At 45.1% G+C, this 18,776-nt stretch overlaps 1 protein-coding gene and 1 long non-coding RNA gene across 8 annotated transcripts in view; one reads left to right on the top strand and one right to left on the bottom strand.

Moving 5' to 3' along the window:
* The window catches only part of LOC147102800 (uncharacterized), a 105,982-nt gene that overhangs the window by 80,794 nt on the left and 6,412 nt on the right, over positions 1 to 18,776 (top strand). Inside the window, exon 3 of the long non-coding RNA XR_015073114.1 lies at positions 383 to 518. This is a non-coding gene — a long non-coding RNA (uncharacterized LOC147102800). The remainder of the gene's footprint in view (positions 1 to 382; positions 519 to 18,776) is intronic.
* The window catches only part of sdk2b (sidekick cell adhesion molecule 2b), a 1,061,066-nt gene that overhangs the window by 72,324 nt on the left and 969,966 nt on the right, over positions 1 to 18,776 (bottom strand). The gene's annotated exons all lie outside the window — the stretch shown is intronic.

Here is an 18,776-nt window from a genome sequence, read left to right on the forward strand (position 1 = left end):
TAACATTCTTTCCTTGACTACCACCAATACAAAGCAGATGAACAGATTGTTAATCTTATTGCTCTTTGTGGGATCTTTCTGTCTACATAAACAGATGCACTATTTGTTTATGAAATTATTCTTTCACTTAGAAGTAATTCACTGCACGTGAAGTACTTTGACATGTTTCTGAGGTATGTGATCAGATGTTACATAAATGTGATTATTTTTCTTTTGCTAGTGTGGTGGCGGGGTCACTGTACTGCGATCAGTAGTGAGAACGCTAGCTCATTTTTGGTCAGATGTGAAGCTGTTCATCTCACTGCAAACTAGACTAAGACGGGAATGTCTAATGGTTTTTATTTATTTTTCTTGTCAATTTTCTCCCCTCTTTTTCTGAAAGTGTTGCCTCCATGACTCTATCAGCTGCTCGCCAGTATCTCGCCCAAGTGGCCACTGTTGATGCATGAGCCTCGACAATGAATATTGGAGGGCTTTGGAAACTGAAATTTTCTGATCTGTATGGCTCAGCTATTCAGGTAAGCTTACTGACTCATTCTCTTTACGCGAGTGATACTGAAACTTAAGGTGTACTTCCGTGTAAGTTTAGTGGCAGTGTGAAGAAATCTTTGCTTTGGACTGATGCTAAACATATGCAGTGTAAATGCTGAGTGACCCAGACTCCAGAGCAAAAATAAAGAGTGAAAATCTTTTCTTCAGGGAGTCTCACCTCGAAGTAAGATTCAGCCTTGGTTCTGGATGTAGGCTGCACATTAATCATAACGTCAGTGCAAACCAAAGTGGCTTCTCACCAACACTGCAGTTGTAGTATAAATGTAACTTTATTTAGATGTTGTGCTTCATATAATTCTGATGCAGTGGCTTTCACTTCTTTTGATGCCTGAATGTTCCATTCAACCATCACATATATTGCCAAAATGTGTAGTGACGTAGTCTGTGGAGAAATCGCTGCTGTTCTGAGTGGGTTCATAAAGTTCCAGCTTGTCCTGCTAAATTCATGCCCTTGAACTCGTGCACTGCTCAGCGGCATTTGATGTTGGCTTGTTGCTGGTTACTAACAGAGCATTGATAATAACAAAGCTCTGTTAGAATATTAATCCAAATGAATTCTTTTGAGATTGGGCACAGTTTTCAAAGCACGAATATGAAGAGGCAGAAAGAAAGGACAAATCTAGAACTGATTTACTGGTTTGTGATTGGCAGCCTTTCTATTGACACAGCTGTTGGGAAGACTGCATTTAAAATGTAAACGTGTTCATGTCCACAGATATCTTTACCTCTTCAACATGAATAGAATTGTGCTTTGCTTCCACATGGTGCTGTTAGTACAATGGATTTCTGTTACTGTTACTTGCGATCTTCTGCTCCAAGCGTGGACAAAGCATTGAGTGGCAAAAACAAGATTTTACGCTGTTACATTCTGTTCTCTCAGAAAAATCTAGAAGATACTCAATAGTCTTCAGCAGAATAATTAATATACTTTGAAAAGAGAGGAAGAACTGATATCTTGTTTATCTCCAAACTCAGAGACAGGATGAGGGTCGAAGCCTTTAGAGGCACATGCCCCTCTTTGTGAAACTGCCCTGTTTATACCTCTCACATTTTTGTTAGGCAAAGGTATTAAGGGTTACGGAACCAAGGCAGGTAGATGGAATTAAGATACAAATCAGCCATGATCTAATTAAATGGTAGAACAGGCTCGAGGGCTGAATGGCCTACTCCTTGTTACATTGTTATAGTATCACATCGTTAAATGGAACTACTTTGGTATGGAACTACTTTGGTATGGTGTAGTTATATTGCTATGTGGCACACTGTGCACGGGCAGTGCACAGTGCAGCGTCGGACATCTTGTATCACTCCGCACCATGCGGCAGCACTGTAACAAAAGCATGAATACAGCTAAGTAAAAGCACTAACTAAAATGAACTAAAAGTGTCTGTAATATATATAGTATAAGAACACAAGGAGACACAACACTCCTGTTCCGATCTTTCTACATTTTCATAAACAGCAGTAGAAGCCTGTCCACATTGTTAAACGTGGCTATCATCACCATGTCTGATTTCCAATCGCGCACAACTATTCCACCCTTCCTCTTCACTCTACCTCTACCTCTTTCAGCAAAGTAAAATCATAGGAAAAAGTAGAATTTTATTAATTAACCTTTTAAATGATACAAAGCACCAATATGTTTCGAGTGACCACTGTATGTACATATATATGTGTCAGGAGTTTTTACTGACGTCTATGGAGAACATTCTTGATTTTTCTGAGAGAACAGAACGTATTACAATAAAACGATAGCAAAATACTACAGATGCTGGAAATCCAAAATAACAACAGAAAATGCTGGAAAAACTCAGCAGGCCAGGCAACATCCGTGGAGAGAAAACAGAGTCAACGTTTCGGGTCAAACCCTTTGTCAAGACTGGAAAAGCACAGGAAATGAAATAGATTAAGAGGCCAGGCTGGGAGAGAACAAAAGAGAAGTGAAGAGACATTAAGGAAGTATTCAAAACGAGACGAGATGGTGATAGGACTAGTGGAGACAAAAGACGGCTCTAGATTAGGTGTGAAATGCGCTGGCAGAATGAGAGACAGCTGCCATGTGGGAGAGAAAAAAAGGTGGTGGGGGGGGAAAAGGGCCAAAACAAAGGTGTGGATAAAAAATAAGTAAAAATGTAATGGGGGCTGAGTTATTACAATAAAATTCTGTTGTGAAAAGAGAAGCTCAAAGGAAGACTTACAGTTAAAACTGCTAAACAGTTAAAAGAGGTCAGTGGCAGGGACAGGCAGGCTGCCAATGCTCATGTTCTTGCCACTGCTACTTAGGTGTTAGAGCCCACTAGACCCTGTAGTACCAAGCACGTATTACAGATGGACTAAATTTTCAATGTTTATGGCAGCAATGGAGAAACATATCATCCAATGTGTGGCTGATTACTCAGCCATTTGCAATTATGAATGAGGTGTCATTTGTTAGAGAGATGATCAATTTTAAGGTCATTAGGCATTCTTTTTATACCTTTCCTCTGTTGTTAATAATTAAAGACAAAGGGCTAGATTTTCAGTTGCTTGCGCCAGCAGTTAGCGCCTTAAGAGAAGTGATTTTCGGGCGCTATTCGTGTAGCGCCCGGGCACAGCGCAGTTTGCGCCCCGCCCCAAATTAAGTTGCCCGTTAGCGCCGGCGCAAAGTTTAGCGGCCGCCCGGATGCGCGCGCAGAAAATGACGTCACATCCTCGTGCAACGCCCTTTGGCCGCCCCGAATCCAAACTTCAGTCGGACCGCCCCATTCTGCGGCTGGCGTCCAGAGCGTTTGTAAAATGGAACGCAACACACCCTGGGGAGCGCAAATTAAAGGGCACTCCTCCTGCACTATAAACGGCAGTCTGCATGTGTTGTGTGGAAGGATCCAGTGTGTTGTTGTGAACGGTGTATTTATGTCCTCCTCCTCCTCCTCCTCCTCCTCCCCTTCCCCTTTAAGAGCTCACTGGCACCAGAGTGTCTGCCGTGCGCTGCGCCCGAGCTCGGGCGCTGCGCTCTGCACCGCCGGCTTAGCGCCTAAAGATAGTAGTGGAACGCCTCTTTTAGCACTCCACCAACCTCTTAGGGCGAAGCCACTGAATTTCCGGCAACGGTGCGCTACTTTGGGGCGGGCGCTAACTTCGGGCGGGCGCTAAGGTTAGCGCCCCAAAACTGTCTATACTGAAAATCTAGCCCCAGGTCTATACTATAAGTTCCCAGATTAACAAATGATGAGTAGCTGAGCCATATAGACGAGGAAGGTCCCAGATTTGACCTCCTGGGAAGGTGGTAGGGCACCAATTGTCCTTATTCCTGGGTTAAGAAGCAGAAAATCAGACAATGTTCCCACTCCTCAGTGCTATTCAGCGCCCCATGCTGGAACTGTGTGCTAGTGGGCATCAGATGAGGAAAAGATCAGGCTCTGTTGTGATACCACCAGTGATCAAATAGCCTGCCAACACCTCCTGTCCAGACTCAGGTGAATATTTACTACTTTGGTAAGGGCCCTTTAGTCCTTGAAATCTGACCCCAGAAAGAGCCAATGCCCTCACAAGAGGAACAGAAGGAAGGTAGGGGAATAAAGTGGCATAAAAAGGAGGGAAAAACAAGTTTGAATGAGCTTGCCGTATAATTGCCAGTTCAACCTCTAGGTTCGTGGTGTGACTCTGCTAGTTGACTAAATAACAATAAGTTGCCTTTATATAGCACCTTTAACATAGAAAACATTGAAGTTGCTTTATGGAGGCAAGGTGGGGAGAAGGAAAATAAATAAATAGATAATGGGAAACGTTAGCTCTGATTCTCCCTCCTCTCTGTACACAATTACTGGCCTTTGCATAGCACCCGCCCACAGCAGAGCTACTGAGCTCCTGAGCTCAGCAGAGAACAAGATCAAACCTACGATAGCAAAATACTGCAGATGTTGGAAACCCGAAATAACAACAGAAAATGCTGGAAAAACTCAGCAGGTCAGGCAACATCCGTGGAGAGAAATTTGAGTTGACGTTTCGGGTCAAACCCTTCCTCAAAACTGGAAAGAAAAGAAAATAGATAGAAGGCAGGGCTGCGATCGGACAAAAGAAGTGAAAGAAACAAAAGAAGTAAAAGAGCTAGACGAGATAGTAATAGCTGAGATTAGGTGTGAAGTGTACTGGCAGGGCAAGAGATAGCTGCCAGGTGTGAGAGAGAAACAAAAGGAAAGGGGGGGCAGGGGGGAAAGGAGTGGAAAAATTACAAGAAAAAATGTGTAATAGGGGCTGAGGTTATGATCTGAAATTGTTGAACTCGATATTGAGTCCGGAAGGCTGCAGAGTGCCTAATCGGAAGATGATTTGCTGTTCCTCGAGTTTACGTTGAGCTTCCGTGGAACAATACAAGAGGCCAAGGACGGTGAGGTCCGAGTGGGAATGGAGCGGTGAATTAAAATGACAGGTGACCGGAAGCTCGGGGTCACCCTTACGGACGGAACGGAGGTGTTCTGCAAAGCGGTCACCCAATCTGCGTTTGGTCTCCCCAATGTAGAGGAGACCGCATCGTCAGCAGCGAATACAGTATACTAGATTGCGAGAAGTACAAGTAAATCGCTGTTTCACCTGGAAGGGGTGTTTGGGGCCCTGGACAGTGGGAAGGGGGGAGGTATAGGGGCAGGTGTTACATCTCCTACGTCCCTCAGCTTGTTGTTATTCCAAACCACTGTCCACTTTATCACCTAAGTATGGACTTTCGTGTTAAAACAGATGGATCACAAAGTTACACCCAGAAGGCCCTTAATTGTTGACCTCAACTATCAGAACCCTCTGCTATCATAGAATCATAGAAACTTACAGCACAGAAGCTGGCCATTCGGCTTGTCGTGCCTGTGCTGACTCTTTGAAAGAGCAGTTTGGGCTTAGACCCACATCCCCGCTTTTTGTCACTAACCCTGCAAGTTCCTCATTCAAAAGTACTTGTCCAACTCCCTTTTAACATTATTTATGGAATCAGTTTCCACCACCTTTTCAGGTGGAGCATTCCAAATCCTGACAACTCAGTGAAAAAAATTCTCCTCATCTCCCCTCTTTGCCAACGATTTTGAATCTATGGGGGGAAAAATTGAGTAGTGCCCCCTTTAGCGCCCTGAAAAAGTTAACGCCCCCGCGGCCGATTTTCTCAGATAGTGCCCTGAGAGGGAGGAGGGGCGCTACTGGAAGCATCCCTCTTGGGGCGCTGCGAGCCAATATCGCAGCACTACATGCCGCAGCGCCACGTCGCGCCGCGGTACTGCAGGCCTTCCTCCCCTTATTAAAGGGGAGGGGCCTGGTGCAGCGCATCCCGGCGCCCAGCTGGGCCACCAGGGATCTGGAATGCTGGCAAACGAGCCCGGCACTCAAGAGGTGGGGGGGACTTCACGGGGGCCTGGGACAGCAATGGGGGCAGGTGCTGGCAGGTGGCCAGCAACAAAAATGGCCGCCCGCCACCTCCCCTTTAACTAGCGCCGCTCCGGCCGCAGGTAGGCCCCCTGACCCCGGCGGACATAGCGTCTGGTGCTAAGTCGGGGGGCGCCACCCAATATTAGAGTTGGGGCGCGAGCAGAGCGCTGCGCATGGCGATGACGGCAGCGCAGTGCCGCACACCGTTAACGGTTAGCGCTGCCGCTAACCTCCCGCTGAATTTTGTGGAATAATTTTTCTCTATCTACTCTTATCAAAACCTCTCATCATCTTGAAAACCTCTATTAGCTCACCTCTTAACCTTCTCTGTTCCAAGGAAAACAGTCCTAACTTTTCCAACCTCTCCTCAGAACTGAAGTCCCTCATCCCTGGTAACACCCTAGTAACATCCTCTGTACCCTTTCTAAGGCCTTTACATCTTTCCTGAAGTGTGGTGCCCAGAATTGTCCACAATACTCCAGCTGAGGCCTAACCAATGATTTATAAAGTTCTAGCATGATCTCTTTGCTTTTATATTCTATTCCTCTATTTATAAACCCAAGTAACCCATATGCTTTTTTAACCACCATATTTGTGTATATGGACACCAAGGTCTCTCTGCTCATCTACACATTTTGAAAACGTGCCATTTATAGTATACTGTTTTTCCATATTAGTCCTCCCAAAGTGCATCACTTCACACTTCTCTGAATTGAACTCCATCTGCATGCTTCTGTCCATTTCACCATCCTGTCTATGTCATCCTGAAGCCTATAATTATCCTCAACAGTATCCACTACTTTGCCAAGTTTTGTATCACCTGCAAACTTGGTTGGGCCTCAAATTGATAAGATTAGTGGAACCAAAACTGACCCTTGGGGAACACCACTGCAAACCACCTGCTAGTCTGAAAAACATCCATCCACCACCACTGTTTGCTTCCTGTCACTGAGCCAATTTTGTATGCATACCGCCACTTTCCCCGGAATTCCATTAGCTTCCATCTTTTTAATATGCCTCCTGTGTGGCACTTTGTCGAATGCCTTCCGAAAGTCCATATATACATCATCTACTGCACTACCTTGATCACACTTCTCTGTTACTTTGTCAAAGAATTCAATCAAGTTAGTCAGACACAATTTGCCTTTAACAAATCCATGCTGGCTCTCCTTAATTAACCCATGCCTTTCCAAATGAAAGTTTATTTTGTCCCCGATAACCATCTATAATTCAAGAAAGTTACTAATAAATATATAAAAGCAAAATACTGCAGATGCTGGAAATTGGAAATAAAAACACAAAATGCTAGAAATACTCAGCAGGTCAGGCAGCATCTGTAGAGAGAGAAACAGAGTTTACGTTTTGTGTTAACTCTGTTTCTCTCTCCACAGATGCTGCCTGACCTGCTGAGTATTTCCAGCATTTTCTGTTTTTATAACTAATAAATATATAGCAGCTAATAATAATTTCCCAGCTGCAGTAAATATTATTCTGTAACACATTTTGCTACACTGAGATAATTATAAGTATTCGATGTATTATTCACCCAGGTTGATTTCCTGGGGAAGATGTAGTTAGATGACATTCCCATGGGATATCTACCCAGTTCTGATTTGCAGAGCAAAGGAGCAGCAAAGCAACAAGTTGAGAGATGTTGAGAGCAAATGGTGTTTCTGAAAGAAGTGGCGTAGTGAATTATGACATGCAGCAGGAAGATGGGAATTATTTCCTTTCATAACCTCTATTGGAGCATGTGTGTTCTAGTAACAAATAGACAGTTACCTGAATACAGGAGAAACAAAATACATCTCATCTGCTGCAAATGGCTCATCCATTCCAAAGATTTAAGCATATAATAATCTAGGCAGCAATTTCGGTGTAGTACTGAGGGAGTGCTGCACTATAGTTATTCCTCAACCAACCACCAAAACAGATTGGGGGAGAAATTCAGTATCACCCCGTTTGGGGCGCGATTATCGTCTGGGCGCAAAGTTTAGTGTCTGGCGCTAATTATCGCCTCCGACTACAAACTTGGCTTTTATCGCCCTTGGAGGTGATTGGAACACTAAATCAGGCGCTGCAGACCTGTCTTAAGGTGCAAAGGCCGAGGAGCGATGCGCTAACTCAGAGCGCTGGTGAAGCTCATGTGATGTCAGTCTGCGATGGAACACAGACACACTGTCGCCGGCCAGTTCTTAAAGGGGAGGGTCGATTTTGCTCTCCATCCACACCCTGCTCATTGCAGACTTGAATCTAGGCCTGGAGAGACCTGTACATCAAATCTGTTGGAAAGAACAATGGAGAGGCCCAGGAAAGAGCTTAGAGTCTCTTCTAAATCGATGCAAGGAAGATCAAATAAAAAAGAACCTGCAAAGTGCTGCTCAGTACCCAAAACTCCTCAACACAGCTTTGAATATCTCCTGCATTCTCTCTCTCTCATTCAGAATGCATGGTGAAAAAATTTCGCCGACAAAAAAAGGCAGGATGCGGTCGCCTTTAAATAGCGTTCCCCAGTCCCTTCCCTACTGCAAAACGCCTCCCTCAACCTGTCGTTGCTAGCGGCAGGTGGTACAACAGGGGGCGCCATTCAATACCCAGCCCGGGGTGCTACCGGGGCGTTGCACGCTCGACTGACGTCATAATCCGCGGGCGCAGGAGATCGTGGCGGTAGTGTTTAGAGCCGCCGCAAAATGTCTAGTAAATTTCATGAGCACCGCAAACATTGCTGCGCACAGCCGCTAGTTGCTTTGTGCCACATTAGCGCCCTCTTAAGGTGCTAACAGGAGGCACAAACCAACCGAATTTTTCCCCCATTATCTGGTCATTTATCTCATTGCAGTTTGTGGGACTTTGTTGTGTGCAAATTGGCTGCCGCATTTGCCTACTTTACAACAGTGACTGCACTTGAGAAGTAATTAATTAGCTGTGAAGTGCTTTGGGGCATCCTGAGGATGTGAAAGGTGCTTTCCTTCCTATTGGCTGATCATGCAGTGACACTGAGTTTGAAGTTGTGCAGATATCTGGGGCTTATTCAACTGATAAGGAAAGTGTACAGAACAGAAAGCTCAAGGTAAAGCCTCACATGTTAAATTAAAAAAAATAGTAATACCACTTTTATTTTTCCTCTATCTCTCTTGAGCCTGAAGTCTTTCACTATCATGCACATGTCTGAGAGGCAGGGTATGCCATGAAGCTTAAAGCTATTCTGCACATCATAGTAATGTCCCAGCCTGCTACTAGAATAGCATTAAATGCTGGCCTTGCCAGTGACGCCCACATTCCATGAATGAATAAAAAATTATATAATTTTAACTATTTACAATCTCTTCTCTTCTTAGGCAGTCCCTTGGAACTGAGGATGACTTGCTTCCACATTAAAAATGAGTCCTCAGGTGACTGATGAGTCCAATGTGGGACCTACAGTCTCTGTCACAGGTGGGGCAGACAGTGGTTGAAGGGGCGGGTGGGTGGGGTGCTTGGGTTGACGTGCGCTCCTTGCGCTGTTTGCTCTTGGCTTCTGCTTACTCCCGGTGAAGAGACTCGAGGTGTTTGGCGCCTTCCCGGATGCTTCTCCTCCCCATTTGTGTGGTCTTGGGCCAGGGATTCCCAGGTGTCAGTGGGGATGTTGCACTTTTTCAAGGAGGCTTTGAGGGTGTCCTTGAAGCATTTCCTCTGCCCACCTGGGGCTCTCTTGCCGTGCCGGAACTCTGAGTCGAGCGCTTCTTTTGGGAGTCTCGTATCGGGCATGCGGACGATGTGACCCGTCCATCAGAGCTGATCGAGCGTGGTCAAAGCTTCGATGCTGGGAATGTTGGCCTGAGTGAGAACACTGATGTTGGTGCGCCTATCCTGCCAATGGATTTGCAGGATCTTGCAGAGGCAGTGTTGGTGGTACCTCTCCAGTGCTTTGAGGTGCCTGCTGTACATGGTCCATGTCTCTGAGGCATACAGCAGGGCGGGTATCACTGCTGCTCTGTAGACCATGAGCTTAGTGCCAGGTTTGAGGTCCTGGTCTTCAAACACTCTCTTCCTCAGGCAACCGAATGCTGCACTAGCACACTGAAGGCAGTGTTGGACTTCGTCATCGACGTCTGCCCTTGTTGACAGTAGGCTCGCGGAAAGTGGTCCACGTTGTCCAAGGCTTTGTCGTGGATTTTGATAATCGGGGGGCAGTACTGTGTGGTGGGGGCAGGTTGGCAGAGGTTGGTATAATTTTAACTATTTACAATCTACAGCCTCAACTATTTACAATCTACATTAATGACTTGGATGAAGTGACCGAGCATAATGTAGCCAAGTTTGCGGATGATACAAAGATGGGTGGGAAAGCAAGTTGTGCAGAGGACTCAAAGAAACTGCAAAAGGATATAGACAGGCTAAGTGAGTGGGCAAACATTTAGCAGATAGAGTATAATGTGGGAAAGTGCGAGGTTATCCACTTTGGCAGGAAAAATAAGAAAGCAAATTATTATTTAAATGGAGAGAGATTACAAAATGCTACAGTTCAGAGGGACCTGGGGGTCCTTGTGCATGAAACACAAAAGGTTAGCATGCAGGTACAGCAAGTAATCAAAACGGCAAATGGAATGTTGGCCTTTATTGCAAGGGGGTTGGAGTATAAAAGCAGGGAAGTCCTGCTACAACTATACAGGGTATTGGTGAGACCACACCTTGAGTACTGTGTACAGTTTTTTGGTCTCCTTATTTAAGGAAGGATATACTTGCATTGCAGGCAGTTCAGAGACGATTCATTCGGTTGATTCCTGAGATGAGTGGGTTGGCTTATGAAGAAAGGTTGGGCCTATATTCATTGGAATTTAGAAGAATGAGAGGTGATCTTATTGAAACATATAAGATACTGAGGGGGCTCGACAAGGTAGATGCAGAGAGGATGTTCCCCTTGTGCTGTTTCATCCCTGACACCTTAGATGTCATCTTCAAGTATACAAATGCTTAAAAGCTCATCTCAAGTCAATAATGCTGAATATCAGGCTCGAATCATTTGATTCTGAGGAAAGGAAAGATGTTAACCCAAAACTCATCCACTTGTCATCGATTTATGCAGGTTTGTAGAGCATTAGGAACCTCGATTTTAAACAAAATCACGCTTTAACCCACGCTAGAGGATGCAGTATCTTTTTAGTAACACCAGTTTTCTCAAATATGCTTCGTAGAAAGGTTCAATAGTGTCATCTATTGGCTGCACATCAGGAATATGTCACTGTCCCTTTTAACAGTGGACCCCGAGTTGGTGGTAATCCTTTTTCTAATGCAATGGCACAGTGTATTGGAAATTCAATTCCATGCTGGATTGCAGGTTCACTGCTGTGACCACCCCTGCAGCCAATATTCATCTATCATTCTTAGTTATGCTGGTCTGGGGAGCAGTCAGGAAAGGTTGGGTGCCTTCTCATAGAGAGGGAGGAAAAGGCATACTTTTTTCTCTCACCAGCTTTCTCTCCTCCTGTCTTCTTGGGGTAAGGTTGGGTGCTGGGTGGACTGGTCACCCTTCAGTAACTCACCTATGTGGCTGTTGTTCATGTGGGAACCTCAACAATGAGCAGCAGCAGGCAGTATCACATTTGATCGTGTCCTCACCAAAAGAAAGACTTGCATTTATATAGCGCCTTTCATGACCACAGGACGTCCCAAAGCGCTTTACAGCCAATGAACTACTTTTGAAGTGTAGTCACTATTGTAATGTAGGAAACGTGGCAGCCAATTTGCGCACAGGAAGCTCCCACAAACAGCAATGTGATAATGCTGATGTCTACACACGTAATTCCAGCAAGGATTGCAAGATAGTGATCAGAAGCTGGAACTCTGTCCATTTTCTCACCACTATCCCAATGGTGCTGAGGCCTATTGTAACATTCTTACCACTGCCTTGCTGTGATCAGCTAATTTAGCACAAATCAGCGATTGACCCTCGGCTTCCTGATCTGTTTTGACTTAGTTACTTACTGGATAACCTTGCACCATCTCTTAATGTCTCTTAATCTCCCCTGCCTTCCATCTAGGTCATCTTTTGTTTCTTAACTTGTCTCATTACCATCTCCTTTTGCCTCGCACCATCGTCCCTTTTGTCTCTTAACCTCTCCTGCCTTCCATCCTATCACAGACCTTCCCTTTTGCTCTTTCCTCCCCTCCCCTCTTTCCCTGCCGCTGCACTTGCTTAAAAACCTGTTCGATCTCCAGCTTTTTCCAGTTCTGATGAAGGGTCATCGATCTGAAACGTTAACTCTGTTTCTCTCTCCACAGATGCTGCCTGACCTGCTGAGTATTTCCAGCATTTGCTGTTTTTATTTCAGATTTCCAGCATCCGCAGTTTTTTGCTTTTGTACTTACTGGATAAACTTGCTGAGCCACCAGTGCAGTGGAAGTGTCATATTTGATCCACTGGTGTCAGACCGGTAATGCTAATAGCACTGGCTGCCAAGTGACTCCCAAAGCTTCTGACCAATTGGGAGTTTCAGTTACATTTCTAATTTTTTTTAAGCCTATATATTTTGCTAATTATGTATAGGAAAATGGTAGTCACTTGAACATTTGGTTACTGCAAGCCTGAAGTTGATTGGGAGAAGAATCCATTTACTTAAAGTGAGATTGTATTCGACAGACATCATGTCTACAAGTTGCTGCAATGAGGAAGATAGCTTTAATGTGTTAATGACTAAACCATTTGGATTGGTATCACCTGATAACTGCTGGTTTTGTTCTAAAAATTGTCATTAAAATGCTTGTTCAATATTTAGGGCAAGTCTCACAGTCCATCCAAAGTGTTAGAAACAGTTTAATGTGACCCTGAGCAGGAGCGAAGGAGCTGTGAACACAGGCCAGCAAGCATCCTCTGTGTTTTACTTCTGTGGATGTTTGAGAGCCTGATGCAATTATGCATCATACATCATTTAATAGAGTATAAGAGTAAAGAAGTCTTACTACAATTATACAGGGCATTGGTGAGGCCACACCTGGAGTACTGTGTACAGTTCTGGTCTTCTTACCTGTGGAAAGACATACTTGCCTTAGAGGGAGTGCAACGAAGGTTCACTAGACTGGTTCCTGGGACGGGGGGATTGTCCTATGAGGAGAGATTGAGTAGACTCGGCCTCTATTCCCTAGAGTTTAGAAGAATGAGAGGTGATCTAATTGAAACATATAACGTTCTGAAGGGGCTTGACAGGGTTAATGCTGGGAAAATGTTTCCCCTGGCTGGGGAATCTAGAACACGGGGTCAGGGTCTCAGAATAAGGGGTCGGCCATTTATGGCTGAGATGAGGCGAAATTTCTTCACTCAAAGGGTTGTGAATCTTTGGAATTCTCTACCCCAGAGAGCTGTGGATGCTCAGTCGTTGAGTATATTCAAGACAGAGGTCGATAAATTTTTGGGAACTAGGGGAATTAAGGGATATGGGGATAGTGCAGGAAGGTGGAGTTGAGGTAGAAGATCAGCCATGATCTTGTTGAATAGAGGAGCAGGCTTGAAGGGCCAAATGGCCTACTCCAGCTCCTATTTCTTATGTTATGTTCAACATTCCCAGTTCATTAGCTCTTGCGCGCCATTGAGATAACGGCTGGAGGGGTCTGCTGAAACCCTACATCCAAGTTATAATTAAGATCCAGGTTTAGTATGAATAGAGTTAGCAAAGTTATGTTATTATGTTATTATATCATGTTATTTTGTATGTGAGGAGGGAAAGCGAACTAAAATGTTCTGTAAAAATAGCGTTTTTGCCACTACTTATTTCATTTTTAATAAACCTCCGTAGTTCATAGTTTAAGCTACAGTCTGATAGATTGTTTATTCTACCACTTTCTGAAGTCTAGGAGTTCATGAGAGGGCTTGTGACATATCCAATAAGCTAAAGTGAATGACAATGGTTTCTGTGTGATCATTACTAGATATTGAGTGCATAAAGGTGCACTGCAGTTTGTAGGTCCTGAAGGGTCACATATTGAACCTGGGATATAAAACAAAACAAAATTGTAACCGAGCTTATGTCTGTTCTATCAGTTCAGATGGTATGAGAATGAGTAGCCATGGTTTTGGACCAAAAAGGAGCATTACATTACCAAAAATAGAGATCTCTTTGAAATCTTAAAAATATGGATAGTATCGTTTTCCATTTTCTCGGGTTTTATATGGTGGATGGCGTGAGCCCAAATGAAATTAGTTGCAAGTCTGAAGACTTAGGGTTGAAATTGCACTGACCTATGATAGTAATAAACATGCGCTAATATGAAACTTTTTTGTATACTCTTGATAAAAGTGTTAGTCCGCATATTTTAAAAGGCTTAGGGGGGAAAATTCAGTTGTTTGCGCCTCCCGTTAGCGTCTTAAGAGGGCGCCAATTGGGGCGCAAAGCAACTAGAGGCCGGGCGCGGTGATGTTTGTGCCGCTCGCGAAATTAACTAGACATTTTGCGGCGGCGCTGAACACTACCGCCACGATCTCCTGCACTGGCAGATTGTGACGTCATTCGAGTGCGCAATGCCCCGTTAGCGCCCCGGACCGGATACTGAGTGCCGCCCCCTGCCTTACCGCCTGTCGCTAGCAACGACAGGTTGAGGGTAGCGTTATGCTGTCAGAAAGGGACTAGGGGAGTGCTATTTAAAGGCGACCGCTTTCTGCCTTTTTTTGTCAGTGACATTTTTGCACCACGCAGTCTGAGAGAGAGAGAGAGAGAGAGACTGACTTCTGGAGAGATTCAACACTGTGTGAAGGAGTTTTGAGTACTGAGCAGCACTTTGCAGGTTTATTTTGATTTGCCCTTCCTTGCTTCGCCAGCACTCTGAGGTAGCGCCTCACTCCTCGGCGTTTGCGCCTTAAGACAGGTGTGAAGCACCTGATTTAGCGCTCCAATCACCTCCAGGGGCGATAAAAGCCAAGTTTGCTGTCGAAGGCGATAGTTAGCGCCAGGCGCTGAACTTTGCGCACGGCCGATAACGGCGTCCCAAATGGGGCGATACCGAATTTTTCCCCCTTAATGTCTTTGCTACAATACCTCTCATTCTTCTAAACTCTAGGGAATATAGGCCGAGTCTACTCAGTCTCTCCTCATAGGACAATCCCCCCGTCCCAGGAACCAGTCTAGTGAACCTTCGTTGCACTCCCTCTAAGGCAAGTATGTCTTTCCATAGGTAAGAAGACCAGAACTGTACACAGTACTCCAGGTGTGGCCTCACCAATGCCCTGTATAATTGTAGTAAGACTTCTTTACTCTTATACTCTATTAAATGATGTATGATGCATAATTGATTCAGGCTCTCAAACATCCACAGAAGTAAAACACAGAGGATGCTTGCTGGCCTGTGTTCACAGCTCCTTCGCTCCTGCTCAGGGTCACATTAAACTGTTTCTAACACTTTGGATGGACTGTGAGACTTGCCCTAAATATTGAACAACCATTTTAATGACTATTTTAGAACAAAACCAGCAGTTATCAGATGAGAAAATTCATGAGTGTGTTCTTTCTCGTATCACACTATGCAATTTCAATCCTTTTTACCCCTAAATCACGTCTAGTGAGCAACAAGTTAACTGAAGTACTAGTACATGCCTTGTTTCAGTTGCAATTTTTTTCCCAAACATTTTCTTTGAAGGGTGACAAAGGGGCTGCAAGTATCCCGAAACAAACTGAATTATTGTAAGATTGTCTTGTTTTCAAGTACAGTGTTAAAATGCCACGATCGCCAAAGAAAAAAATGTTCTTGTGGTTGGAGAAAGAATTTCTGAGAGAAAGCTCCTCGTTTTAAACACAAAGGTCCTTTCAGATGGAAAAAGTTAGATGTGAAAGCTTTCAAAAGAGGCTCCAGTTTCACTGCTCTCTGACCAATCGTGTGGATCCCTGCACCTCCCCCATTCTGGCTGCTGTCCAGTTTCATTTGGCTACAGTCTTTGCTGTTAACCGCAAATCTTTTTCTACCAGCCTGCGACACAGCAGGGCCCCATCTCACTCAGCCATCATGCACAGACAGAGCAGGCTTTGTCACACACAGTCAGAGAGAGCACGAATACGCTTCTACCCGGGGGCACTTTAATTACGCTTTACATAGTCCATTGAATCCTTTGCTCTGATACCTCATTTGAACTAGGGATTGGATTGATATGAACTTATCCAGCATACAGTTCTGAATTTTGACCACACCAGTGCATGCATCAGACTATATCACATCACAAATCTCTGATCATGTGAGTCCTGTCAAGGGTAAGGAAACAAAGATTAATTCAGCTAAGGCTGTTTACCAGCCTATTTGAAAATCATTCAATTCTAAAGGCCTGGGAGATGGAGGTTTTTATTCTAACTGATACTGAATGTGTTAATTCTCAACTGAGATTTTTTAGAATTTCAGTGGTTCAGAACTGACTCTCAGTTCATTAGGCTAGGTTAAGCAAGGGTCAACCACACAAAAGTGTGTTTCCTTAGTAAAAACGCACAGACCGTGGGTTTACATCCGGGTGCTTGCCTGTAAATGGAGCTAATGGCTGAATTTCCATGAACTGGGTTGGTCTGGATCCTGCGCACTACATGCATGATTTTGATGTAGTAAAGCATTGTCTTATTTTGTGGGGGGAAAAGCATTTTTGTCTGGATGGTCACAGAGCCAGCAAGCGTGATTCAGCTCAGCAAGTCACATTTACATTTGTGGCCTGTGCTGAGTTAACTGGTCCCATCTGTGCAGTTAAGGTGCTACAATTTTATGGGCAAGAAAAGGGGGGAGGGTGGAAGTTAGGTTTCCTATTCCTACTGACTGTCTAGTGACCCCCAAATCTGTCAACGTTTTCAGTTATGAGCTACATACCTGCGGCATCCACTTCAACCAACATAAACATGAATATGAACAAGTGGTGTCTGTTACAATGACCACAAGGGACTGTGAACTAGCAATACTGCGTTTCTCTCTAATCTTTACTCAACTCTTTCTTTTCTTTACATTTTCTACAGATTTTTTCCCTCTTCAAAGCTTGCCTGGCTGTGAGACATGCAAAGATTTTCTCTCACACAAATGCTGGGAATTACTGGCGTAGTCCACATGCTCGTGGAAGATCCTAATTCAGAAATAGGAGGCTGGGGCGGGGGGGGGGGGGTGGATTGTGATCTCATGTGCAACACTCCTTCTAAATGCAGACGTGCTGGTAGATATGCTGACTGCTGCTGAAAATGCTTGATGTTGGGTGAGGATGTGATTAGGCTTGACACTGATGCCCCTCATGGTAATTATGCCCACCAACATTGACAATCTAAGCTCAATCATTAAGAACAGCCACTTGGTGGGCTGCAAGCACCAAAGCACTGTACATTGGCATGAGTGAATGCCTTCAGGAGAAATCATTAAAAAAATAAAAATACATTTTGGTGGATTAAAATGGTGACTTCATGACTTGTTCACTTTCAGTTTCTACCTATTTCATGAACTCATTTCTCTTATCTGGAAAGAGGAGAACATGCCAGGGGATCTCAGAGATGCCGTAATTGTGGCCATCTTCAAGAAAGGTGACAAGTCCGATTGCGGTAATTACAGAAGAGTTTCCCTGCTGTCTGCCACAGGGAAAGTCATCGCAAGAATCCTCCTCAATCGTCTTCTCCCAGTGGCTGAAGAGCTCCTCCCAGAGTCGCAATGCGGATTCCGCCCACAAAGGGGCACAATGGACATGACCTTCACCGCATGACAATTACAAGAGAAATGCAGGGAACAGCACCAACCGCTGTACATGGCCTTCTTTGATCTCACAAAGGCCTTCAACACTGTCACCCGTGAGGGATTATGGAGTATCCTCCTCAAATTCGGCTGCCCTCAAAAGTTTGTCACCATCCTCCGCCTGCTTCACGATGACATGCAAGCCGTGATCCTGACCAGCGGTTCCACCACAGAGCCAATTCACGTACGAACCGGGGTCAAACAAGGCTGTGTCATCGCACCAACGCTCTTCTCGATCTTCCTTGCTGCAATGCTCCATCTCACCCTCAGTAAGTTCCCCACTGGAGCGGAGCTAATTTACAGAACAAATGGGAAACTGTTCAACCTCCATCGCCTCCAGTCCAGATCCGAGGTCGTTCCATCCTCTGTCGTCAAATTACAGTATGCAGATGACGCTTGCGTTTGCGCTCACTCGGAGATCGAACTCCAAACCATCGTCAACACCTTCACCGAAGCATCCGAGAGCATGGGCCTTACACTAAACATCCGTAAGACAAAGGTCCTCTACCAACCTGCCCCCGCCACACAGTACTGCCCCCCGATTATCAAAATCCACGACAAGGCCTTGGACAACATGGACCACTTTCCATACCTCGGGAGCCTACTGTCAACAAGGGCAGACGTCGACGACGAAGTCCAACACCGCCTTCAGTGTGCCAGTGCAGCCTTCGGTCACCTGAGGAAGAGAGTGTTTGAAGACCAGAACCTCAAACCCGGCACTAAGCTCATGGTCTACAGAGCAGCAGTGATACCCGCCCTGCTGTATGCCTCAGAGACATGGACTATGTACAGCAGGCACCTCAAAGCACTGGTGAGGTTCCACCAACGCTGCCTCCGCAAGATCCTGCAAATCCATTGGCAGGATAGGCGCACCAACGTCAGTGTTCTTGCTCAGGCCAACATCCCCAGCATCGAAGCTTTGACCACGCTCAATCAACTCCGATGGGCGAGTCACATTGTCCGCATGCCCAATACGAGACTCCCAAAACAAGGGCTCTACTCAGAGCTCCGGCACGGCAAGAGAACCCCAGGTGGGCAGAGGAAACGCTTCAAGGACACCCTCAAAGCCTCCTTGAAAAAGTGTAACAACCCCATGGACACCTGGAATCCCTGGCCCAAGACCGCACAAAGTGGAGGAG

Source organism: Somniosus microcephalus, chromosome 21 (genome assembly GCF_052327205.1).
Source record: "Somniosus microcephalus isolate GS21.2 chromosome 21, FLI_Smic_1.0, whole genome shotgun sequence".
Taxonomy (NCBI): Eukaryota; Metazoa; Chordata; class Chondrichthyes; order Squaliformes; family Somniosidae; genus Somniosus; species Somniosus microcephalus.